This window comes from Dermacentor andersoni, chromosome 5 (assembly GCF_023375885.2).
Source record: "Dermacentor andersoni chromosome 5, qqDerAnde1_hic_scaffold, whole genome shotgun sequence".
NCBI classification, from domain to species: Eukaryota; Metazoa; Arthropoda; class Arachnida; order Ixodida; family Ixodidae; genus Dermacentor; species Dermacentor andersoni.
Window position 1 is genome coordinate 42,915,741 of NC_092818.1, and position 27,153 is coordinate 42,942,893.

Here is a 27,153-nt window from a genome sequence, read left to right on the forward strand (position 1 = left end):
CTCTATTTTTTTTTTTTTTTGAAGGCACGCAAGCAGCAGCGCGCGCGCTCGAATTCTCGCAAGTCATGTATAAATAGCTGACACGCTTAACTCGCTGATCCAATTTCGACAACCGCGGTCGCCACTACCGTTGTGCTCGTGTATTACTTTCTATCCTGGGCACAGGGTTCGCCAATAAGAAAGTTTTCGTGTCACGCAGTTGCGTCACTCTCTGATTCTTTGCACTCGCTCTAACGGAGCAATATCACGCTCAGTCGGGCGTATAAAGGAATTAAGGTTTCCCTCTACCAGCCTGGCTGATAAAGAAACAACTATATGTTGTCTCGATTGATTCACTTGCCCATTACTGCTTATTCGTCTGCGGTAGAAAAACATATGCAAAACTGAACTTTTTATTTGTTCGGCAAAAGAAAGTATTTAGAGCAATCGATAGCATGCCTTATACGTCTAGTATTCAACAATACTGGCAGCCATTAGAGCGCATAGCATATATAAGTTATTAACACCTGAACCGGCAATCTAGGCTCATTGTGTACTCCAGAGCAACGTAGCTTTCGCCTCTGTTCATTTGCACCACCTGATGCTGTTTATGAACAGCGACGTGTTTTTCGCAGGACTCCTGATGTTATGTCAGCTATGAAAATATGACTTTGATACTTATCTTTGTATTTTTGTTGTATAAAAGCGAATAAACGCTAATACACCAGTTCCCGTGCAAAATGATGTACAGAAAAAAAAATTATTAACCCATTGCCTACGTTACAACACAAAGCTTAGAGCTCTTGTATGCTTAAAGTAGCGGTTTATTTTTCGCGTGTTATCTGTACTGCTGTCTTACTTTCCTGTTTTCTAGCTGTAAATTAAAAACGGTCATAATTTCCTTTATTTATACGCAGCAAAATAATATTGATATTGTTACGTAAGAAGACGCAGGTGAAAAGCTATATACAAGTATATTTACAACGCAATACGCCGCACTACGCCAAGAGGCAACAGCCTGCGCTAGCCTCTAATCGTCGTCGTCTTCTCACTGCTCGCCTCTTCGTCATTGTAAACACTGTGCCGTAGCACTACGCCCGGCGGCAAAAGCGCCGTCCCGGAGCGACTAAAGGCCGGACTCGGAAGCAGTGTAGTAGGCCTTGATCCTACTGATGTGCACGACATCACTAGATGCCAGAGTAGATGACAAGGTTGAGCTCACAGGAGCAATTTCGTACGTCACAGGCGTCCCCTGGCGCAGCACGCGGTAGGGCCCTGTGTATCGCGAGATGAGCTTTTCTGAAAGTCCAACGTGACGGGAAGGCGACCACAGGAGCACGAGCGCACCAGGCGAAAACGTACGTCACGGTGGCGGGCGTTCTACTGACGCTGCTGAGTGGTTTGCGAGTCCGTCAGTCGAGCACGGGCAAGCTGGCGAGCATGGCCGGCGAAGGTGATGGCGTCGCGCGCATACTCGCTTGTTGAGATCGCAGCAGGAGGAAGTGCCGTGTCAAGGGGCAAGGTCGGTTCGTGGCCGTAGAGTAGATAAAATGGAGAAAATCCGGCGGTGTCGTGCCGAGAATCATGAAGGAAGGCTCGACGTAGCGTCCACTGCGAAGCTCCGTGACGAGGTACAGCGAACGTCCACCTCCACCAGATATGTTACGTAAGAAGACGCAGATGAAAAGCTATATACAAGATATTTACAACGTAATACGCTGCACTTGTCTTGTCTTGTCATGTGTCCCAGACCGTGGCCCATACCCACTATGGGGGATTGGCCAAGAAGCAGGCGGTTTTTCGTATATGCTTAGAAGTAAAGCCAAACTAGATTTAAATGGTGGAGCGGGAGACTAGAACTGTAATTTAGACGTGTGATGAAAATATTTTAAAGAATTTTGACAGCGTAAGTTAACGTAAATAAATGAAATAATAGAAAATATTGATAATTTTAGAAAGTCAGCAAGGTACCCTTTTTGTATCTCTAATAAAGTTGTAAATTGCAAGAAAAGAATCCCTGTGGCTGGATCCCAGTGAGGCCGCACCAAAAGAAAGAATGGTTGGTGAGGTTAGCAATAGCCCAAGTTTGGTGAATGAGTGTACTAATAATTTTCTTTGTCTGATAAAGCGGCGGCAGGAGAGAAAATAATGTTCGTTAGTTTCAGGTGCACTGCATAAAGAACATAGAGAGGACATAGCGAGACCAGACCTGTGTAAGTAAAAATTTAGAGGACTTATACGACATCTCAATTTTGTAAAAGAAACTTCCAATTGTCTTGAAGGACACCAATTATTATTCCATGGGAAGCCAAGATGGTGGAAATCAGAAGACGGTGTTAGTGTGGATGTTGCAGAGTTTTGAGATATAGCGAAATTTCTGTACCTAGCCGCGGTGACATAATGTGATGTCGGCAAAGCAGATATGATAGGGACGTTGAGGGATGCTCGTGCGACTGAATCGGCCACTTCATTCAAGTGTAACCCATGACGTCCCGGTACCCAAAGCAAACATACTTTCCGTAAGTACGGAGGTACCATCGAACGAAATGTTCTTTGAATTCTTGTATCTAAAGATGCAGTTAGTGCTGCACATACAGATAGCGAGTCGGTCACAATAACAGCTAATGGGTCGTTTTGGGGGAGTTTTCGTAACGCTAATATAATCGCTAATAATTCTGCTTGAAATATAGGTGTGAAATCAGGAAGGCGAAGGGAGTAAGACCATTGTAGAGATTCAGAGAAGATTCCCACTCCCGCCATCTCATTGCACACAGAAGCGTCAGTGGCTATTACATTTTCAGTGGTTAGTTGGTGTAGGTGGTCATGTAAGATATTAATTAAATCTCGCCTTGGTAACAGTTTGGCATGATTCGGAAATATGTCCTCGAACTCAATTTTGAGGTCTGTTAAGTCATCATTTGAATGACAAACTTGGCGTATGGACACATCCGATTGTTGTAACTGGGCTTGCACAAATAATATCTGAGGACTGTAGAATATTGACCACGATACCTGAAAAAACTCAGATGGTCCAGTGATAAAAGCATATTGCGTACGTCTTTTTGAAAATTCATAAATTTTTAAAAATGTCTGAACCGTAAGCATGCGGTATCTGCAATCTAGGGTGGGTATATGAGTTTCCTGATATAAAACAGCGTTGGCAACAAATCTAGGAAGCCCGCGGCATGACCGTAGAGCTTCTCTTTTTAAAAGTATGACATGTTTAATTTTGTAGGCGGGGCCACCGGAAAATATTACGCAGCCAAATTCTAATAAGGGCCGAACATACATTTTATAAATAATCAGTAAGGTATCCCTGCGTAGTCCAGAGCGGCGGTGGCTGAGCCGGCGAAGCATAGCCACGGCTCGTTCTGCCTTTGTTTTAATATGTTCAATGTGACTGCGCCAGGTGAGTTTGCCATCGTAACTAACACCAAGCTACCTGACTTCGTCAACTTCAGGAATGATTTCCTGTCGGCCAAGAGGCAACAGCCCGCGCTAGCCTCTAATCGTCGTCGTCTTCTTCTTACTGCTCACCTCTTCGTCATTGGAAATACTATTCCGTAGTAATATTTTGTTTGTGCATGACTGACGTTGCCATACAAGAAATATTGTCTGCGTCTCAAATTCACTCTTGGTCACCATTAGGATGAGCATAGTCAGGCATATATACGGCTTTTAGCTTCCCTTTTGAAGTGGCGACATATGTTTGAGTGTTCATGCATGTAAAAGGGAATCTCTCAGTACACTATGAACTATCGCTTCCGCTGACCCTAATGTAGTGACATTGTTTCAGGGTTGCGCTGCTGGAGGAAGAAGTAATTTACATGGTTGCCTGCCATTGCCGACTTACTTGTCTACAATTATTAAAACTTCTGTGTTCTTATTTCTAGATTTGATAAACGAACAGCGCTGAACGTCGCGTTCACGTGGTTCACGACCACGTATGTGCCTCATGTAGCCAAGGTGGCCAAGGTGACCCACCCGCTGTGATATGCCACCGCACCCAAAGCCATCCCAGTGAGCTGGATAAGAAGAACGTTAAAAATTCCCTTCGCTCGATTGTATCACTTTCTTATCGTCTACACTTCACGGCCGGTCGAACCTTATGACAATTTAGGCGGAGTGCCACTCGGACCACAGCGAAGGGCGGAAAGGAAACATGATTGGAAAATGCTCGTTACACTCTCACGCCGGTGATGTCCCTCTTGAAACCGTCATGCACTGCCTAGTATGCCTTGAAGTTCCTCGAGTTACGGGCTTCTCAAAACCGCACGCTCCATCGTATTTATATGCAGAGTTCTGTTTTAGCTCCTCTGTCCCGTTTAATGTCGCTCAGTCCACCTAAAACTTCTGCTTCAGTACACGTTGCCAGTTGGTTTTCTTACCCTCTCGTTTCCCTCCGCATACGCACGTTGAGTGGACTCGGCATGTTATTGGAACGCTAGACGCACCTGCAGATTGTATCCTGCTCCCCACAGTATCGTGACTTCAATTTTGTTCCTATTGGGAAATGTTAAATTACTGACCCAAGGGCAGCCATATTGTCTATGAACGGTCCTCATTTCTATGTGCCAATACTCATTTCCTCATTTCAATACTCTATATACGGGGTGATTAATTTCACGTTTTCAAAAATTATGGGGTCAAAACCAAGGTCTCATAAGGAGGCACACCGCGGTGGGGGACTTCGGAAATTTGGACGACCTGGTGTTGTTTAACGTGCAGCTAAATCTAAATACACGGCTGTTTTCGCATTTCGGCTTCATCGAAAAGTGGCCGCCGTGGACGGAATACTTCCATGTTCACCGCATTTTATAAGCATTTCCTGTGGCAGATGGCATCATTCCTGTGCTTCAACTGGATTATACGAAGGGGCAGACATTACTAGCGCGAGAAACCGAAACACATATTCAAATAATCAACCAACCTTCACTAATTAACTTCCTAAACGATTCGAACATGGTACATATTGCAATTTATCAATTGTGGCCGGGGAGTTCGCAAGACGTATCCACATGAAATGAATCTCCAGGATGACACCAGTTTCTATATATTGTTTCCCAATGTGTGGGGCGAAATCCACATGGGCGTTCCAGTGACTTTCGTGCTTCAATGCATAAAAGAGTGTTTTGTGGGAGAGTAAGTGAAAAAACAATGCATTTGCATGGCGAGTATAATGGTGCACATCTCGAAACTGATGTCATTACACAAATTCATTCCAAGTGCACACGCGTGGCAAGCTCAGCGGCTACAATTAATTAATTGCAATATTTGCGATGAAGTAATTAAGAAGTTAATTCGTATTTTTCTATATTAGATAAATATGTGTTTTGTTTGCTCGTGCAAATAACGCCTCTCTTCATAATCATGCTCAATGACTGGAATTAGGTAATCAGCAAAAGGGAATTTTAAAACGTTCATATAGTTATAATTTAATAATTATCCCCCCCATATACTCCAGGCACGACATTTTGAAGACCACCATCGCCTTACTCAGGCTAATTGCCAAAAGGACTGTTCACGTGACCGATACCCAGACGCAGCGGCCACATTCCAATGAGGGAGTAATGTAGCAATGTAGTCATGAAGGTTCACGAGACCACCGCCAGGACTGAGTACTTACCGCTGCTCCATTTACAAGCTTTCGCTATATACGGCGTCCTTGCTTCATCCCCGGGATGTTGGCTCCCGCATTCAGTTGTACTACTTTCATCGCCGCCTGAATCTCCGTTCAACCCGCTAGACACGGGACGCTTCAATGGAACAGGCTGGCGACGTTGATCTTGCACCGCAATCATCGAAGCACTCGACAAGGGATATTTATTTATTTATTTATTTATTTATTTACAATACTGCCAGTCTCATATCGAGACCATAGCAGGTGGGCATATGATTATACATACAATTCATGTTTTATATGCCGAATGGTAAGAACATGAAAACGTGTAAATGGAGATACATAAAACAGGTTCAATGCACAATTTTGCAACACTAATAATATGAATAACAAGAGAAACTCACAGAAATAGTACACTTCAGGTTGCACGTACGTAAGGATTATTACAGTGTTATAAAACCAAAGAAAGAAACAAAGGTGGTAAATGTTTAGCTACAGTTCAAAAAATGGGAGTTCTGACGATTATATATGCATAAGATCTATTCTTTCCTAATTATTTCATCTTCTAATTACCTAACAAAATCAGACTGCGATATTGTGTTAGTTACAGATGCATCTAGGTTATTCCACTCGCGAACAACACGGGGGAAAAAGGAAGACTGAAAAGTATCGTTATTACAAAGGAACTCGTTTAGTGTATATGCATGATTATGACGAAGCACGCGGGATTTAGAAAAAGTAACGCATGCAGAGGCATTTATTTTTAGTCGGCTGTGTAATATTTGATGCAGAAATTTTAGACGAGCTCGTTTTGCTCGTACAGCCAAAGTTGCAAGCCCTGACTGTATTAGAAGAAGAGTAGGGGAATCACTGCGCCGGTATTTTCGGTGGAGAAACCTAATTGCCTTTCCCGGGATCCTTTCCAGTTTAGATATGTTTGTTTTAGTGTACGGGAACCATACGACATTATCATACTCAAGGACTGGTCTCAGGAATGTAATGTAAGTTGAAAGTTTGACCTTAGTTGGTGCCAACCGCTGGCCCCTTTGGAGAAAGAAGAGTTTTCGTAATGCACAAGAAGTAATGTTGTTAATATGTGCTGTCCAGTTAAGGTCGGACGTTATTGTTAAACCAAGATACTTATGCTGTTGAACTCTAGTTATGAGGCTGCCGTTCAGCGTGTAGTGGAAAAACGATGGGTGTTTTTTTCTCGTTACTGTCATGCAAACCGTTTTGTTTGTATTAATGGTCATTTGCCAGTTATCACACCATTCGGTTATTTTTGCTAGTGCATTATTGAGCAGAACTTGATCTTGGTGATTGCGTATTTCTCTGTATATTATGCCTGCAATTACAGAGAAATATGCCTATATTATGCCTATATTAGTCTGCAAACAGTTTGATCTTACAATCAATGTTATTTGTAATGTCATTGATACAACGTAAAAACAGCGGACCTATTACTGAGCCCTGTGGGACCCCTGATGTGGCAGGCACCGGAGCAGATGGGATGTTTTCGATGACGAGAAATTGGGATCGGTGAGATAAAAAGTTTTTTACCCATGCAGTAATGGGTCCATTGCCAATCGCAGCGGTAATTTTGGCAGTTAGTTTAGTATGGCACACACAATCAAACTCTTTAATGAAATGTAGTAAAAGTAGGTCAGTTTGATTATGATTATTAATACTTAAAGCAAGATCGTGTACGACCTCTGTTAGCTGAGTGGCTGTCGATAAGCCTCTCCTAAAACCGTGTTGAACATCTACTAGAATATGTTCTTCGAAATATGCGGTTAAGTGTTTGAGAATAAAGTGTTCCAAAATTTTACATGATGTGCTGGTAAGCGAAATCGGTCTGTAGTTAGATGGCAGGTTAGTATCGCCTGACTTATGAATCGGTACAATTTTGGCAATTTTCCAATCTTCAGGTAGCTCTGACGTCGAAAGTGACTTGCGGTAAATAAGGCCAAGATATTTACTGTTACATTCAGCATATCTTTTCAAGAACTCGTTGGGAATGTTATCGGGACCGTTTGATTTCTTCACGTCTAACTTCACTTCTAACTCAAGTAACTGCTTAAATATTCCGGAGTCGTGTATTGTTAATGTGTCAATAGTGTGAAATGATGACGGTGGCAAATATGGAATTGTGTCGTTATCTTTAGTAAAGACTGATTGAAAGTGTTGGTTAAATTTATCAGCGAGTGCCAGTTTTTCCTCGCGTGGACGATCTGGTGTCGTTGCGGGGCGTGCGCGAAAAAAGTTCCAGAAGCGATTAGGGTTGTGATTGATAAGGTTAGGCAATGTTTCATTGAAATATATGTGCTTCGCAAGCTTGGTCTTTAACTTGAGCTCGTCGGCAGTGCGGCAGAGTTGCGATTTTGTTTGTGTACTTGCACCGTTCTTTTTTATCTTACGCCGCAAACGTTTTATTCTGCGCTTGACATGAATTATATCGCGTGTTATCCAAGGATTTTTTGTTTGGTTTTTTACTTTTTTTCGGGATGTAATGACGCATGCAGTGCGATACTGTACGCTTGAAATGAAGCCAGAGATCATTAACGTGAACAGAACTTTCGTTGGCAGTTTCGTAAAATTCTTGGTATTCATGCGCTGAATAGGTTAGTATAGCGGAATAATCTGCTTTTTCAAAATTAGGGACAATTTCACTAGTTTTGGCTGTTGCAGTGCATCCGAGGGGCAGCTGGCATTTTGGTATATGGTGGTCTGAGATACCATTTATGATCTCCGAGTTCAGTAGATCAAGGGGGAAGTTGTCACTAATCAATATTAAGTCTAGGATGTTAGCGCTTGTTCCTTGTGTTCGCGTAGGAGAGGTTACAACTTGATAAAGCCCGAAATTTATCATCAAATCAATGAGCGAATTTGATGAGAGTGAAGTGTGGTGCATGGTATTCCAGTCAATATCAGGTAAATTGAGGTCTCCCATAAGAATAACTCGGTTGCTAGCATGCTTCTGCATAAACTCCTGTACAGCAATAACACTTTCGTGACCAGAAAGAGGACTTCTGTAGAAGCAACCAGTAAGTATAGCAAACTCATCGCACACAATCCTGCAGAACACAGCCTCGACATCTAGAACGTCGGGCATCAATACAAAGGGTAAGGGCTTCTTAATAAGCAGAGCTACGCCCCCGCCTCGAGTTGGTCGATCTTCACGGATAACTGAGTAATTTGGGGGTGCTATTTCGTGGCTGTATATTTCTGGTGAAAGCCATGTTTCAGTAATAGCAACAATGCCGGGGCTGTGCTCGAGTAACAGGTTTTCTAATGCTTCAGTTTTATTTACAATACTTCTCGCGTTCACATTTAGCAGTGTTATTTCCGTGAATGTTTGTGGCTTCGAGTTACAGGTCGACTTCTTTCGGCGTTTTTTTGAACTGCGACTCTCACATTTCTTTCGTCATCCCAGACAAACATGCTGTCGTTTACGTACAGTTTATTAAAGAATAGCGATACTTTTTCACCTTTCTCACGGTTTGATTTACCGCTTTCCCAGAGGTTTCTTGTCTTTTCCCGCACTCTACGACTGAAGTCTTCCCCTATAGAGTACTTAGTGTTCTTGAATTTATAGCCTTTCTTAAGTATCGCTGGTTTGTTACTTGAGTCAAGTAGCTTTGAGATTACTGGTCTGTTTTTGTCATTATTCGGCCTGCCTAAGCGATGTATTCGTTCGATGGCAACTGGCTCCAGGCCAAGGATTTCCTTGATGATTGTTTGATTAACACTGTGTTCCAATGTAGAGCAGTTTTCGCCCTCATCCTCGGGAAGTCCGTAAACAATAAGATTTGATCTTCTGCTGTGGTTTTCTAAATCATCGACCCTGCTTTCTAATATTTTAAAAGCTTTTTCCAACTGCAATATGTTCTTTTCGTATGAGATTACTTTTCTTCAAGTTTGGAGAGGGCGTCTATCTTCTTTTCAATTTCGGTTAGCCGATGCTCTTTGATATCTTTTATATCGGTCGCGATATCCTTTAGTTGTTTAGCAATCTGACTTAACTCGGGGCCTGGATTCTCTTCTACATCCCCAGCTACTAAAAGAAGTTTCCATAGAAACAATACAACATCGGCAACTGCAACAACAAGCCGCGGGCACGGCAGCACCAACAAGAAGGGGTTACTAGATCTAAAACACTTATCGTGACGCCTCCTCACCTGCATGAAGAAGGACAGCGGGTTAGACGTCTGCATTCTTGTGGCACTGCTGTGCCCAATGGCTCCCGGCAGCGAAGAAAGACCGTATATAGACGGTTGTATAGATGGCGCTCGATGCCGGTCATGTGTCCAGCAGGGCTCGTCGGTCGTCGAGCCACGTGGCCAGTTGTTCCAGCACGGATGGTAGGAGCAATCTGGCACGTGGAAACCAGTGTTGTTGATATGCGTTCCGCTGATCACCTCCGGCAGCAGCCCGGTGTGCGCATCCCCACCGATAAGGAGTATGCTGACCGCAAACTGCATGAAGAAGGACAGCGGGTTAGACGTCTGCATTCTTGTGGTACTGCCGTGCCCAAAATGGATATAAGCAGTGTCTGGAGATGACTCGACTTGGGCACGACACCACCGCCAGAATTCGGTACTTATCGCTGTTGTATTTACCGGTCACTTACCGCCTTCACACTTCACCTGTTAAGACTGATAGCTACTGCTTCATTTCGGTGTCGTACAAGTGCTTTTAGATACATTGTGCCTGGGGACATCGCTCTTATCGAGCGTATGTTCCACCATAAGTAGATGGCTGATTCTGCTTTCTGAGGATGTCGAACGAGACCTGGGTCCTGATACTCAAGCCACATCGCAAACGCTTGCTTACGTTTTCGAGACTGTGCGAAGAATTGAAATGGGGCACTCGGCTGACTTAAATGAGCTGGAAGGCATCAGCAAACGGCAAGAAGCCACAGATGTCAGAGTAAATTGTTTAGCGGGAAGAATGCACTCGAAAGCACGGTTGCATCTCTCGGTAGTGTTCGAAGCCCGGTACCAAATAACGAGTTACGCAACTTATGTCAATTAATTCATTCGCTCAGATCAAGACGTTATGATACGGAAAACCGAATGCGCCAATGTAATTAACTGTTTCTTGTATTCATAATGAGCATGGTGAGAACCGGGCACGATGTGATCAAAAATTATTAAAGTTTTGCTCTGAACAGCTTGGCATTACCACGGTGAACGCACATTTGAGCTCGCTTTTCTTTTGAAAAAATTCGGCTCATTATAGCACGATCAGCCTTTCTTAAGGACAAGCGGACTATCCTCGCAGGAAAGACACAAAGCTGAGCTAGCTAGTACGGATTCATAATGCAAAGAAGGGGTACGACATGTGCAGAAATGGACACAAAAGGAGAGAAGTGGATAACACGAACGCCGACTATCAACTGAAGGAAGCGCTGAGGCGAAAAAAGAAAGCAGACGCAAAACTCATCGGCACATGCTCGAGAAAGGTAGCATCACGTGTCAGTCGTGTACACGGGCCGGTCCACGTGAGAGGTAACTGTTAAGGCATTTGATCTCTTCCTTATATAAGGTAATCGAAGGCTCACTCAGGTACTCACTTCCGCCATTATTGATATGCCATGCCTTGGCTCCTCTTTAATACCACGCTACTGGCATAGTTGTGCCGTCGATCTTGTAGCTAAAAAAGGCAACATGCGCTGCTATAACTAAGTGATCGCCATATTCTTTAACGTCACCGCTGTCTTTATCGTACACGAACATGTGCAGCCTACTAAAGAAGCACGACGAATTCACTGCCTATTTGGAAGATAGCTATCCCGATGTTGTAGCTTTAACCGAAGCTGCGTTGCGCACCGAAATCACTAATAGAGAGTATTAGTTTAGGGGACGCAAGCGGCTTGCGTACGCAAGAACTGAAGGCGACGGTACTGCGCATGCGCAGACCGCTACGTCTACTTGCGTCCTTGGGTTGTTTGGCCGGCCGAAAACATCGCTGCCCCTAAGGGGTCGCGTTACCCACGTGACTCTCGCGGTGTAGGAGAACTTACGAGTAGCTAGCGGGTAGATAATCTAATAAATCTTTCGCCAAGTGTCGACAGACGTCGTTTTTATATATATTAGAGAGGTTTAGCGTGTCCGGTATTCGGATAAACGCAGTTGGGGCGTTGGGGTGCAGCCATAAACGGGAGCTCCTGCATGGTGCATCCACCTGGCGGCGCAAAGCTAAAACGGACAAGAGCAGCTAATATCGCTGTAACCAAGTCTATTCTACTTCGCTGCTGGTGTAAATTTTCGGCACTGGCGTAATTGTGTTGCTGCCAAAAATTTATACCCGCAGCAAAGTAAAATACACTTGGCTACTCCAATATTAGCTGTTTTTGTCTGTTTGAGCTTTGCGCCACTAAATGGCTGCACCATGCAGGCCGCTCTCGTTCATGGCTCCACCCCAACGCCCCAGCCTGCGTTTACTCAAATACCGGACACTTTAAACCTCTCTATTAACTGATTTTCATAAGAATAGTTTTGTGTGCTTTACTTCATATGCTTTATTTCATGTTTTAAAAAATGCTAACGCAGCAAAGATCAGATGTTGATGGCGCTGCGAGCACACGCGACCTCACTGCGGCTTGCGTTTGGGGCTTTTAACCTATAACGTGTTTCTGCTTGCGTACGCAAACGCAAACGCACCCAAGCGCTAGGGGCCCCAACGCCTTGCGTCCCCTAAACTAAAACTCTTTAATGAAGAACTTTTTCCACATCCACCAACAAGGTTTGTGAGTGGCGGCGCTGGCTAGCACTCCCAGGTTTAGTTCTAGCAGTAAAACGTGGATACCCCAGAAAGTGGATAGGAAAAGGGCGCCGCGGTAGCTCAATTGGTAAGAGCATCGCACGCGTAATGCGAAGACGTGGGTTCGTAAGCCACCTGCGGCCAGTTGTTTGTTTCATCCACTTTAATTTCCATTATTTTATCATTTGTTCAATTCAATTAGTAAGTACAAGTAATTTCGCCCATGTTTCCCTTGGTGCCTTTCCTTGTTGGCTTCTCTTGATATCCCAACAGCAAAAAATATAACATTTACAAGCACGACCGTAGTGGGAAGATGTGTCCCAATGGCTATAAAAAGCTGCATTTCATCCTTCATTGTTGGCACAAATTTTTCTGCGGAAACAGTCTGGGTCGCAAGCGCAACAGCCTCTACCCGTAGTCTAGTGGGGGCTTCTTATCGACCACCCGATGATTACCACTAGTTTCTTGATGCACTGCGTCAAAGCGTTATTTGTGCAACCCTACAATGTACCATGGCTATCGTTTATCTCCTGGGCGACTTTAATTTTCCACTCATTGGTGAGCCAAATCTGTCATCATGATACCGCTCCTCTGCTGAATTGATTAGGTTAACTCTAGATTACAATCTAACCCTGACAGTCGATCAACACACCCGTGGTCAGAGCATCTTCGATTCAGTATTAACCACCGCAACCGATACTACTTGGCCTATTGCTTACATTGATGGCTTGAACGATCGCAAAATTCTACAACTAAACATTCCACCTACTTTTTATGGGGTTCGAAATAAAAGGATTCGAGATTACACTAGGGCTGACTATAAAAATAATATTGCTGAATTAGCTAACTGCTTACTGAAGAATTTAAGCCATTCTTCAGTTGAAGATCAGCAAGCGACAACTCGGACCATTTTAGGCAAAAATTAACAACACCGGCAGAAAATTACGTGCCGGAAACCTCAATAGCAAGCGAGTGACAGGTCTAATCCTTGGTTTACAAAACACCTTTGAACATTAAGAAGCAAGAAGAAGCGTCTGTACAGGGTGGTCCGAAGGGACAATCAAGCCTCATCTTGGGCGGCATAGGTTGATTTTCTAAAATCTTACTGTAGGGATCTGTCCGCCCAGACAATTCTGGCGAATTATATCACCAGAAACCACTGTCCGATATATTGTGCCACGGGATTATGACAAAAGACACTTGGTCTGACGCCGGTTGTCCAGTAGCGTTTAACAATTTTTTCGTATTTGTTTTTACACAGCAAGCCTGCTTTACTGCTCCCTTAGTCACTGACTTTAAATGTCCTTTTATGAAAAGAATAGAAGTAACAGCAGGTAGTGTTACATCTTCAATAAATAATCTCATATTATCCACATCTTTCGGTATTGACAATATTACTTGAAAAACAATAAATATTCCTTCACAATTTGAAGTCAAATTTTGTGCTTTATATTTAGGCGATTCCTATACTCTCGAGAACTACCCTAGGAATGTAACATCTGAAAGGTTGTCCCAGTATTCCCGCGCGATAACAGGTATTATCATTATCATCATCAGCCTGGCTACGGCCACTGCAGACCAAACGCCTCTCCCATGCTTCTCCAACTACCCTGGTCATGGGCTAATTGTGGCCATGTTGTCCCTGCAAACATCGTAATCTCATCCGCCCACCTAACTTTCTGCCGCCCCTGCTACGCTTCCCTTCACATGGAGTCCAGTCCGTAACCCTTAATGACCATCGTTTATCTTCCCTCCTCATTACATGTCCTGTCCATGCCCATTTCTTTTTCTTTATTTCGACTAAGTTGTCATTAACTTGCGTCTCTTCCCTCACCCAATCTGCCATTTTCTTTTCCCTTAACGTTACACCAATCATTCTTCTTTCCATAGATCGTTGCGTCGTCCTCAATTTAAGTAGAACTCTTTTCGTAAGCCTCCAGGATTATGCCCTGTAGGTGAGTACTGGTAAGACACAGCTGTTATACACTTTTCTCTTGAGGGATAATGGCAAACTGCTGTTCATGATCTGAGAATGCCTGCCAAATGCACCCCATCCCTTTCTTATTGTTCTGATTATTTCCGTCTCATCATCCGGATACGCCGTCACTACTTACCCTAAGTAGATGTATTCCCCTACCACTTCCAGTGCTTCGCTACCTATCGTAGACTGCTGTTCTCTTCCGAGACTGGTAAACATTACTTTAGTTTTCTGCAGATTAATTTTTAGACCCACCCTCTCCAGGTCAGTGAGCATGCATTGCATTTGGCCCCTGAGTTACTAAGCAAGGTAACATCATCAGCGAATCGCAAGTTAGTAAGGTATTCTCCATTAACTCTTATTCCCAATTCTTCCCAATCCAGGTCTCTGAATACCTCCTGTAAACACGCTGTGAATAGCATTGGAGAAATCGTATCTCTCTGCCTGACGCCTTTTTTTATTGGGCTTTCGTTTCTTTCTTTTTTGGAGGACTACGGTGGCTGTGGAGCCGCTATAGATATATTTCAGTATTTTTTACATACGGCTCGTCTACAACCTGATTCCGTAATGCATCCATGACTGCTGAGGTATCGACTGAATCAAACGCTTTCTCCTAATCAATGAAAGCTATACATAAGGGTTGGTTATATTTCACACATTTCTCTGTCACCTGATTGATAGTGTGAATATGGTCTATTGTTGAGTAGCCTTTACGAAATCCTGCCTGGTCCTTTGGTTCACAGAAGTCTAAGGTGTTCCTGATTCTATTTGCGATTACCTTAGAAAATACTTTGTAGGTTTATAGATAGTAAGCTGATTGTTCTATAATTTTTCAAGTCTTTGGCGCCCCCTTTCTTATGGATTAAGATTATGTTGGCATTTTTCCAAGATTCTGGTACGCTGGCGGTCATGAGGCATTGCATATGCAGAGTGGCCAGTTTTTCTAGAACAATCTGCCCACCATCCTTCAACAAATCTGCTGTTACCTGGTGCTCCTCAGCTGCCTTTCCCCTTTGAATAGCTCCCAAGGCTTTGTTTACTTCTTGCGGAGTTACTTGTGGGATGTCAAATTCCTGTAGACTATTCTCTCATTTATTATCGTCCAGGGTGCCACTGGTACTGTACAAACCTCCATTGAACTCCTCGACGACTTGAACTATCTCATCCATATTCGTAATGATATTGCCGGCTTTGTCTCTTAACACATACATCTGATTCCTGCCTATTCCTAGTTTTTTCTTCACTGCTTTTAGACTCACTCCTTTCCTGAGAGCATGTTCACTTCTATCCATATTATACTGCCTTATGTCAGCTGTCTTACTCTTGCTGATTAACTTGGAAAGTTCTGCCAGTTCTATTATAGCTGTAGGGTTAGAGGCTTTCATGCATTGACGTTTCTTTATCAGATCTTCGTCTCCTGCGATTGCTGACTGGTACCCTGTCCAACGAAGTTACCACCGACTTATATTGCACACTCCTGAATGCTGCACGTAAGATTGTCGTTCATTGCTTCAACACTAAGGTTCTCTTTCTGAGTTAAAGCCGAATACTGTTCTATAGCTTGATCAGGAATTCATCTATATTCCCTCTTGAAGCTAATTCATTGATAGGCTTCTTAGTACGAGTTTCTTGCGTTGCCTCCTCAAGTCAAGGCTAATTTGAGTTCTTACCATCCTATGGTCCCTGCAGCGCATCTTGCCGAGCCCGTCCACTTCTCTTAAGATGCCAGGATTAGCGCACAGTATGAAGTCTATTTCATTTCATTATATAACAGGTATGCTCTCCACGAAATTACCGTTCCACCTGAATAAGATTCATCTGCTGTAAACTACAGGTACCTATCATAGCATTGCATATTTTCCGTCATTTAGAATCGAACGACTTCTTTTAGTTTACCCAGCCTAGCTTCAGAAAATGTTTTTCTTGTGACACACTGTTGCACGAATGTACAACAGAATTACACTCCAGCATGAATGATAAACGGCAAACTGACAAAATATTTTTAGATTTTTCGAAAGCATTTGATCGTGTAGCTCAGTGTCCCTTCATCGCAAAATTATCCCACCCCTGACTGGAATGATTAACTTTTTTGGGCTCCAAAACTTTCTCTCCTTGCGGCAGCAGTTCACTGTAGTTAATAACCATTCAGCACTTCATTCTGACGTGACGCATGGCAGCGTCCTCGGTCTTCTTTTCTTAATTTTCATTACTCACCTTCCACAAGCATATGATCACAGATAAGTGTTTTTGCAGGTGATTGCGTTCTATATCGTACGACAACAATATCCGGTGACCATTTATTCTTACAGAACGACCTTAACCTTGTCCGATTCTGGTGCAGCACATGGCAGATGACCCTGAACTAAGACAAATGTAACGTTATGTCTTTCTTGCGAGAACATTCTATCTCTAAGTTTCCTTAGGTCATAAATAACACCATCGTTTCTCTGACATCATCCTATAAGTACCTTGGCACTGAACTTACAACTCATCTTTCCTGGAGTACACACATAACAGCTACCTGGACAAAGCTTCAAAAACTCAGGGTTATCTCTGACGGAACTTGCATATATCCCCCGCTACAGTTCGTAAATTGGCATATCAGACTTTTGTTCGCCATTAGAATTTGCGTCATCAGTATGGAATCCACATCAACATTATTTAGTTGTATGCTAAAGTCAATTCATAATAGAGCAGCGCGCTTTATCGCAAGCAGCTACGACAAATCTTGGAGCGTGACTAAGATTAAAGCAGATGGTTCGCTCCAGCCACTTCCAAAACTCGTCGCATGATAAGTATTCTTTTTTCTTTCCATAGCTACTTTCATGCTCATCGATTTCATGTGTTGCCCTCTGAAGAACCAGCGCGCATATCATGTCGTCGTTACAATACCTATAGTTTCGCGCACTTCATCGGCATTACACTCATTTTGGCAGTCAGCGGCAAAGCGCTTCTTTGTGCAACCCTGCTTTTCGCTCTTGGCAGGCCGATCAGGTGTGCTGCGAACTTCAAAGCGGCGGCAGCGCCCGCACGACGATCCCAGGCGCTTCCATCAGGACTGCCTCGTTCCTCGTTGCGCATGCGTTCACCTGGGCGGTTATCATCCACGTGCAGTCGGCAAGCCCGAAGTGACCGGATGCAAGAAGCCGGGCGGAGGATCACGTGGTGTCTGCCAACAGCTATATAAACCGTTCAACACCCAGGCATCATCGCAGTCAGCGGCAAAGCGCTTCTTTGTGTAACCCTGCTTTTCGCTCTTGGCAGGTGAGTTTGATTTGTCAATTGCTGTAACTAGTTATATTGTATTATTTTTTTCACCGCTGACTGCAAAAATGCCTGATACATGCTCTGCTTGCACCAAACCCGTGGACGCGTTGTGTTTGACTTGTTCTCGTTGCAAAAGAAGTTACCACTTTGGAAAGAACTGTTCTAGTATCTCGAAAAATGCGTTTTCAAAAATGTTGACTGCTAAGCGTGAAACCTCGACATGTTTATCATGCGAATCCAGTACAAGCATTCACTCTGATTCGGATGATTGTGATGCTTCTTTTGGTCATGAATTCTCTGCTGTTAACAGCAAGCTTGACCAACTGAGATTTACGGTTTAAGCACTCACAACTAAAGTGGTGGAACTACTTCAATTTAAGGACACAGTTGAAAAGATGGCCGAAACTGTTACTGAAATTCAAAAGCCAATTGAGTTCCTTTCTAATAAATATGAATCTGTAAAGTCTAGCCTGGAAGCTAACCAAACAGAGTTAACTCAGCTACATGCCCGAGAGGTATCTCTTTCTGAGACTGTTGAGGCTCAAACTGAGCTACTGGATAAATCAAGGTGCGCAGTTAATGATCTTGAACAGTACAGCAGGCGATGTAACCTTGAAATACACGGCGTCCGAACCAACCCTAATGAGAATTTGGTTTCCTTCATGGGAGATCTAGCTCAAAAACTTGATTTTGCGGAATTTGAAGCGAATACTATTGCTTCAATACATCGAATGCCCAACAGAGACAGTTCGACTCCCCCTATCTTTGTGCAGATGCGTGACGTGGCGTCTAAAGAAAAATGGCTTGCGCTACGGACAAAGCCTCGCAATTTGCGTACGGATGAGTCTCATCCTCGGTTGTGTTTCAATGAAAATTTGACAACGACAAACAAGGAGCTTTTCTGATTGGCCAGGTCGAAGGGAACAGAAAAACAGTACAAATTTGTGCGGACACGTAACGGCAGAGTTCTGGCCAAGAAATCGCAAGAAGTGAAGTCTGTCATCCGCATTGCGAAGATGTCTGACCTAGATAAGATCTGCTAAGCATGAGCAATCTTGAATTCCTTGCGTGTGCAACATTTTCTGAAGCAACAAAATATTTCACAAGTGACGCGCAACTTGCATTTCGCGCAACGCACGTTACGATCCGTAGTACCCGAAAGCACTGGGATGAATTCATGGCCGTAACTTCACCTTTTCGTTCTACATTTGACGTAGTCGTACTGACTGAAATAAACATTTCAGCTGATATTTTCAACCAGTTCGCAATACCGGGTTACCAAGCAATTTCATCTACACGACCTCCAAAAAAAAAAGGGGGCGGCGTCGCAGTTTTTGTGAGAGACAGTTGGGCTATTACAGAGCTAAATTTTGACTTCCAGCAAGCAGAAGTTGTAGCTTTGCGCATAAGCACGCCAGCTCCCTCTTTGATACTCTTTGCAGTATACCGACCCCCCTGCTTTAATGGCAGGCTCTTTTTGGCCGAACTTGACACCGCCCTCTCAGCTCACTCGCATGAAGACTATATATGTGTAATAGGCGATATTAACATAGATACCTTTCGCCCTTCTATGGCTCTGGTCGCAGATTATCTTGATCTGTTATCAAAATGGGGACTGCAACCAACTATCCAGAAAGCAACGCGAGAAGAATTTCTGGCGGGGCAACTCGTCGTCTCTTGCATCGACCCTATAAATATAAGAGCTCCGAATTTCGCCGTACAATCTGCTATCATTGAAGAAAAACTGTCAGACCATTGCTTTGTTTGTTGCTCTTTAGCCCGGAAATCGCACCCTCCAACAGCGGATCGTGGCAAAAAAGAAATATGCATCTGTGATCCCAAAATCGTCTACAGACTGGCATCGAAATACGATTCGGAAGTGTTCTTGGAAAACGTCATTTATGATAAACTTGTTGAACTAGTACAAGAGTTTAAGAAAGTGGCTAAGCCGCCGTGGTTGCTCAGTGGCTATAGTGTTGGGCTGCTAAGCACGTGGTCGCGGGATCGAATCCCGGCCACGGCGGCCGCATCTCGATGGGGGCGAAATGCGAAAACACCCGTGTGCTTAGATTTAGGTACACGTTAAAGAACCCCAGATGGTCAAAATTTCCGGAGTCCTCCACTACGGCGTGCCTCATGATCAGAAAGTGGTATTGGCACGTAAAACCCCATAATTTAATTTTAAGAAAGTGGCTACTCGCGTGGTTGAAATCAGGCAGCTCAATAAAGAAAACTTGTGGATGACCTCCAAAATACTATCAGCTATAAAAGAAACAGATTTGCTCTGGACCCAGTCGAAAAAGGCACCTGCTTCTATCCTGCTACGGTCAAAATGTAAGGTTGCGAGAAATAAAGTGAATGCAATGATTCGTCCCGCTAAACGAGTACATTTCCGTAACAAGTTTAAGAAAGCAGGCTCAGATACCAGAAAAACGTGTCTTTGATTAATAATCTAAGAGGTGTAAAAAGACGTGCCAATGATGGAAAAGATGTCGTGTCCTATTTTGGCACTGATGAAGAAAACATAGCTAATGAATTCAAGAAGTTTTTCTCGCAAGTTTCGGGTAGTGCGCAACAGCATCCCTTATTTTGTATTCTTAAGAACAGCACAGTCGAATCGGCACACCAACATTTGCTAAGTGAGGATAATATAAGTTCAATTATTTTCGGTCCTAAACGTAATAGATCTGTGGGAATAGATGACATTTAAGTTGATGATCTGCGAACCTTGTTCGACACACTAAAAGGCTTGTTGCTATCGCTGTTCAACAGCATTATCTCAAGTGGCAAGATCCTGGCGAACATGAAAGCGGCTATTATTACCCCAATTGACAAAGATGGTGCACATAATAGGTATGAGAATTATCGTCCTATTTTTGCCCTGTTTGACTCAAATATTAGAAAAACACCTGCTGTTTACAATGACAAGTTTCTTAGGTAAGCACAAAACCCTGTCACCACGTCAGTATGGTTTTGTACAAGGTAAAGGGACGGAAATGCTTTTGCAGGACTTTTCTGACATGTTACTTCGTTCTTTTGAATGTAACCAAGTGGTGTGTGCGCTGTTTCTGGATGTCAGCAAGGCTTTTGACAGCGTTTGTCACACTGTGTTATTGTGTAAACTCCCCAGGTTAGGCTTCTGTGGAGTGTTTCTTTCGCTTTTGGACAATTTTTTGCAGCAGGGAACGCAATACGTCTCGATTGGGCGGGCAAAGAGCGCTTCTTTGCTAATAAAAGCTGGCGTTCCTCTTGGTTCCATAATTAGTCCCCTGTTATTTAACGTCGACGTGAATGACCTTTCAAACGCCGTGCCTGTAGGCCTGTATCAGTACGCTGACGATACGGTCCTCGCATCCCAGTCGCCGACCTACTCTGACTCCCTTACTCTCTTCAAGCTGCAGCAAGTATTGCTATGGACTGGTTCTCACACAACCTAGTCAAAGTTAACAGCTCTAAGACTCAACTTATATGCTTTCACAGCCCGATGAAGAAAGTAGATTTAAACCAGCAACTGCTCTTGCACGGATCTGATTGTTGTCAATGTCTACCCCTGAGCTATAAAACTACAGAGAAATACCTAGGATTATACATTGGCAGCGCTCTTTCTTGGAATGGCCACTTATCCCACGTTTGTAAAAAGCTCCTAACCGTCTCCTGTGTGCCTTACAACATTAGATACTACATGCCGCTTTCAATACGCAAAGTTATACGCAAGTAAACGCTCTCGGTTATAGCGTACTGCGTTATGGCATAACGATCTATGGTCACTGTGCAGTTCGTTGGAAAAACAGGATCAGTTCCCTCCTACGATCTTTGTTAAAACATATTCGCTATGATTTAGGCCTGCGCCCCAATTCTGATGTTTTTAAGGTATTTTCGCTACCTGATTTTGATCACCTTTTGATGGAAACGATTGTCCTGAAACATTTTTGGTTTAGTGACTATAATATTCCGTATTTTCCCACACGGTCTCTTCGACCGAAGGAAGCTTTTTGTATTCCCCGACGGTTTACAAGATATGGAAAGCGAGTAAGAGATTTTTACGTTCCCTTTTACTTCAATACGTTGCCTCCAAGTGTTCGCCGGGCAAAAACTAAATATAAAATAAAAAAGATGCTGTGATACACTACTTAGTGGGTGTACGACGTTGTACACACATGCTCCACCACTTGTCAAATGAATCCTCTGAATTCACTGGTTACTGCAGTATTTGTTGCACTGATCTGAGTATTGTCATGCTATTTCTTTTTGCTTCCTCGCTCTTTATTCTGATGTGTTTTTTATATGTAATTTGGGTTCTGTGTCTATTTTTATTTCGCCACTGTGCTGATTTCATGTTCCGTAATTTTTAATGTGCGTTCATGCCTGTGTGTATATCTGCGTGGTTCCGCTACCTGTCGGGCTCTGCCACTCAAGCCAACTAGGCAGAATCACTTTTTCTAAACTCATGGGGCGAATGAAAATTCACCGAGAGAGTAGATGCCAATTCTAGATAGCATAAATGGTAGGAGTGAAGTTCCTTTCAAATAACACGATATATTTACGAATACAATACCTTCGTTATTTCTTTAGCTTTTCTGTAGAATACGGTTCGGTGATATGTGTTTGCCGCGACAGCAGTAATGCCACAATCGAACCTGGGTCTGTTGTGTACATCCATTAGATCATAAGTCGTTTTCATTCTCGCCCCTTTATTCTCACACCTCTAGTCCTCTCAATATGGCGAAAACAAGAAAAACTTCTCCCGACGCGGTGACAAAAAAAAAGAAGAAAAAAAAATCAGCATCAGCCATTACCTAGGGCGACACACGTATCCCTGCAGCAGTACGCAATTGAGTGTCCCATAGGCTGAGGGTTGCGTTCAACCGCAACATTCGCGCTCGGAAGTTAGTTAGGGGTCTTTTGCGCCACGCACCCACCGTATAGCGCTCCACCTCTGAGCTCGAGGTCTCGCGTTCGACACAGGTCGCAGCGGCCGCATTTAGAGGGTGCGCGAAATGCAAAAACGCCCGTCTACTTGGATTTAGGTGTCACTGCAAGGAACCACAACTTTGCACAAGTTAATGCGGAACGCCCCCCCCCTCCCCCTGCCTCCCACTGCAGCATGCTTCATAATCAGATCGTGCTGTTCACACGTAAAACTCTACAATTTAAATAAATATTTCATTTTGTGCCCCAGGTCGAATAAAAGCGATCTGGCATTATAACGCACGCGCTTTCGAGGTCACAGTAGGCAAACTTCTGCGCACGAGGGTGACTTCGTATGCATTGTTAACACTTCGCTCTTTGAAAGATGGCGCTGTGTGTCCGCTGCTATAGCCGGCTGCTGTCGCAGTTGTTTTTGTCGGAGCAAGAGGAGCCGCTAAATTTACCTGGTTGTTCACAGTTATGGCTGTCGAATGTGGCTCGTGTAATTGCGCGCGGGCGTGTTCGTCGCGTCTCCTGGGTCGAAGAAGTCGTCCTAAACTGTGTCAGCACCCGAGCTTCGATCCTCGGTTCGTGGCGCCAGAGTCATCGCGCGATCGTGTCGCCTAACTTTATTACCGCGCCGCCGTCATTGTCACGCTGTCATCAGCCTCGCCGTAATAGCAGTTGGCGTTATCATTGCATTCCGACCAGTACCATCGCTCCCGTAGTAATTCCCAGTGTTGTAGTCTTCGCTAGGCCAGCCACTGTTAAACGCGGCAGCTAACAAGCCCCTAATTTCGTGGCCACGCGGAATATTGAGCCTCTATACGAAACCAGCATCGACGATGGGCAGAAGTAAATATTTGTGAGCTTAACGACCTCCTCTAGCGGTCTTCAGGCAAGAATGAGGTACTGAAACCCCGTTTTTTGCGAATTCCTAGTCCTCACCAGGCCTCACCGCAATGCAGTCGTTCAAATGGACTCTGGAATCTTTTGTATACCACGCTACCAGAAGGGATTAAATTCGGCCGCGGACACCTTTAAAGAAATCACAGCGCAGTGTTTGCTAACTGGAGAGCCCCTAAGAACTAAGCGCTCTGCTGTTGTGTATAACCCGCGGACTAAATGCACTGCTTTCGGGATTTGCCTAGGGCGTTCACTACAAAAATCAGCACGATTGCGTAATAGTATCAGGTGAAACTATCGGAAACGAATGTTTCCTAATGTTTCGATTGAAGACGTGTTCTCGTTTTTTTATATGGCGCTGCAGTAATACAAAAATGCAGTTATTCCTTTCGCAACAAGCCCCAGTATAATTACCAGCGATTTTGTGTTTCTGATTATAACGAAGAATTGATTATGCCTCGGTTTACTTCTTATCTTTCAAATGTATAGTGAACGCCTATACAACGAAGAGCTCTACAACTCACAGATGCAGGATTACTCAACTTACTCTTAACTTCGATCTTTAAAAAATCTAGTGTCCCAGACGATATTCGAAACGAGTTCCTTAGAAAATATGCGGAATAGTGTGGTGAGTATCTTGGGCTAAATTTCCGCAAATCGCTTACTTTGTCTCAACTACCAGACGAGTGGAAGAATGCGAAAATAATACTCATTCACAAATCTGGAGATAAGTCATCAGTACCAAATTGTCGTCCGATACCTCTTACTAGCACTTTGTGTAAGTTATTCGAACACATTGTCCTAAAACACATAACCATTTTTCTGGGAAACTAAATTTCTTGTCCCCTAATCAGCATGGATTTCGTAGCGGTTTGTCCACTATTAGACATCTAACCAAGGTAGTTCATGATCTCGCACTTAAGATCAATAATCGAGGCCAAACGGACATGATTTTACTTGATTTATCAAAGACTTTTGATTGCGTATGGCACAGTAAATAAACGGAAAACTAAGAACTGTAATCGGAGGGGGATTGGTTCTATTATAGATAAACGATTTTTTTAACAAACGGCTCACAGTTCGTGCTTTTCGATGGTGTTAAATCAGAAACAGTCCCTGTAAATTCAGGAGTTCATCAAGGCTCCATCTTGGGACCATTATTATTTTTAATTATTATATATGATATTACAGAAAACATTGACTGTAGTACCAAGCTCTTCGCAGACGACTGCATTATTTATAAGGAAATTCAAAACATCACAGGCCACCTTAAACTCAATGCATCTCTTGATATGTTAGTAGACTGGTGCGCTTAATGGCAAATGTCCATTAATGTAAAAAAAATTCGTAACTATTGCCGTAACACGTAAACAGAAGCCGTCCCAATTCACTTACACTGTTAATGGTAAAGCACTAGCGAATATGGAACAGCATAAGTATTTGGGAGTTACGTTCACCTCTGACCTCAGATGGGATACACACGTTGCCAACATTACGGCAGCCGCACTACGCAAGCTCTTCTATGTGAAAAGATGTTTAAGAATGGCACCTACTTCCGCAAAGTTACTCGCATACACGAGATTCTTCAGACCAGTGTTAGAATGTGCTAACATAGTTTGGTTCCCTCATTCCCCAGCTAGTATAACAGAATGGAACTAGTGCAGCGCAAAGCAATAAGATTTGTGTTTAACAAGTATACACGTACGGACCCTACCACTAACCTTCTAGCCTCTTCTGGCATTAGGACACTATCCACAAGGGCAAATCAGGCACGTCTCACGTTTTTGTACCAACTGCTGCATGACATCTATAAGACATACGTGTCTAAGTATGTCGCATTTTCACAGTCGCGCCCGAGTCGTCATGAGCATATATACACATTATCTGAATATTCTTTCAACAATGACTAGTTTGGGCAATGTTTAGGTTAGAACAGGCATCTAACCTTTAGTACCATCACCATTGCTACGCACACTCTCCCCCCCCCCCCCCCCATTTGAACGCTAGTTCCGTTTTCTTAGATTCCTGCACTTATAAAATGTATTTACTTTCCTAATATTTGCTGGTGATGGCCAATGAAATGTGTACCGGTTCTCTTGGTGAAAGAGAGGCTATTGCACATAACTTTGTTCTTGTACTATCACTTGCTTGCTTCTTTTTCCCATTCCCAGTTTTGTAACAAAATGCAATACTGCGTTTGGTTGTGCTTCGCTTTCCTATTTTCAATCTTATTTCGTGGTGTTTGCACATTGCGCATGATCGATACGGCGTGGATTCTGTTTGCTTGGCAAACTGGTTGCGATCCTTCCTCGTGCTTGTGCTGCATTTCGTGTGCGCAGCATGCATGTTTTCGCAATGTTAATTTGAATGTGTGGGTGATCTTTGCTTTAAATGCTCTGTATAAAAGCTTGCTTTCTTTTCCTTTTTCTCGAATAGCTTTTTTAAGCACAATGTGCTTGATTGTGCACTGTTAGTTTTTATTACAATATTGATGTTCCTGCTTGAAAAACTGCCGAGACCACATTTATTGCTTTATTGCTACCCTGGCAGATGTGCTTAAATATTTCCTTCTTTTTTGTGTGTGTGCGCGTTTGTAAAAAGCGCATATTTTCAAAATGTCGTTTCTCTCTTTCTGTTATTTTTTTAATCTTTTTAACATGACTGTCTTTGTAATTCACACCTGCTATACTCTCAACTGAGAGTGGCAGTATTGAAAAAAAAAGAAGAAAAACTAAATTGCCTGTACAGCGAAGAAATTTATGCGTTACCGGCGATTGGTTTGTTGCTATACAACGAACGCCACGTAGTAGTACCAACACTGCCCTTCGCAGACATCACCAAGGTGCGCTCTGCGTAAGCGCTAATGGCAGTAAGTACAATAGACACACTTAATTTAGTCTTCCGGTCTCCTGCTGCATGGCTCCACGAAGTGCTCAACTCGTATGCTGCTTCCTGTAGCGCATCCGCGGATGCGACGGCTGATGAATACGTCGAATTTTATGACGACACGGTGATGTCATTGCAACTGACGACCGAGGCTGTTTCCAAAGCCAGCCAGGGTTGAACAACGAAGGCCACACTGACGAAAATATCTAAACAAACAAAGCATATCCACGGCAAAAAAGACGATAGTAGCGCTCGGGGATTTGCATCGATGCGTACCTTCGAGCACGCCGTAAATCGGGTGCAATAAGGTTAACTGCAGTCGCGCATTCTGTCATACCAACTGTGGAGAAAAAAAAAATTCGACTTATATCAGCAAGTCTCTCTTAGATTCGTGTTAAATAAAGGTTGCCTTTTGTTCAGCATGCTTAGCCAGTTAGTAGTGGTACAGTGCGCGACCTCTACAACGAAATTACCTGCATAACAAAGAATCTTGATGCCCAGCCCTTCGTTGTAAAGGCGTTTTAGTGTAGTCACGCCCTGGGTTGTGTGCCGCTGAAAGAGATAATGAGTCGAGGGCGTCAACAGTCACCTTAGTTTAGACTTCGAACGTATCCTGCATTTAACATTACCCCTGAGCTTTCACAAGATTTTCTCTTGCCCTCCAAGTACACGTAAACTACATTAGCTTTCCCTCGCATTTTGCTTTCGTATTCCTTATTTCTTTTGTTGGCTGCACAAACTCAAGGTGAGCATGATGTCTTCGACGACATTACCGCCTAACACGGGCACGTTTACGCCGGTTTTATGTCTCTCGCCCTTGTATACCTGGGGAACGTTGACGCGA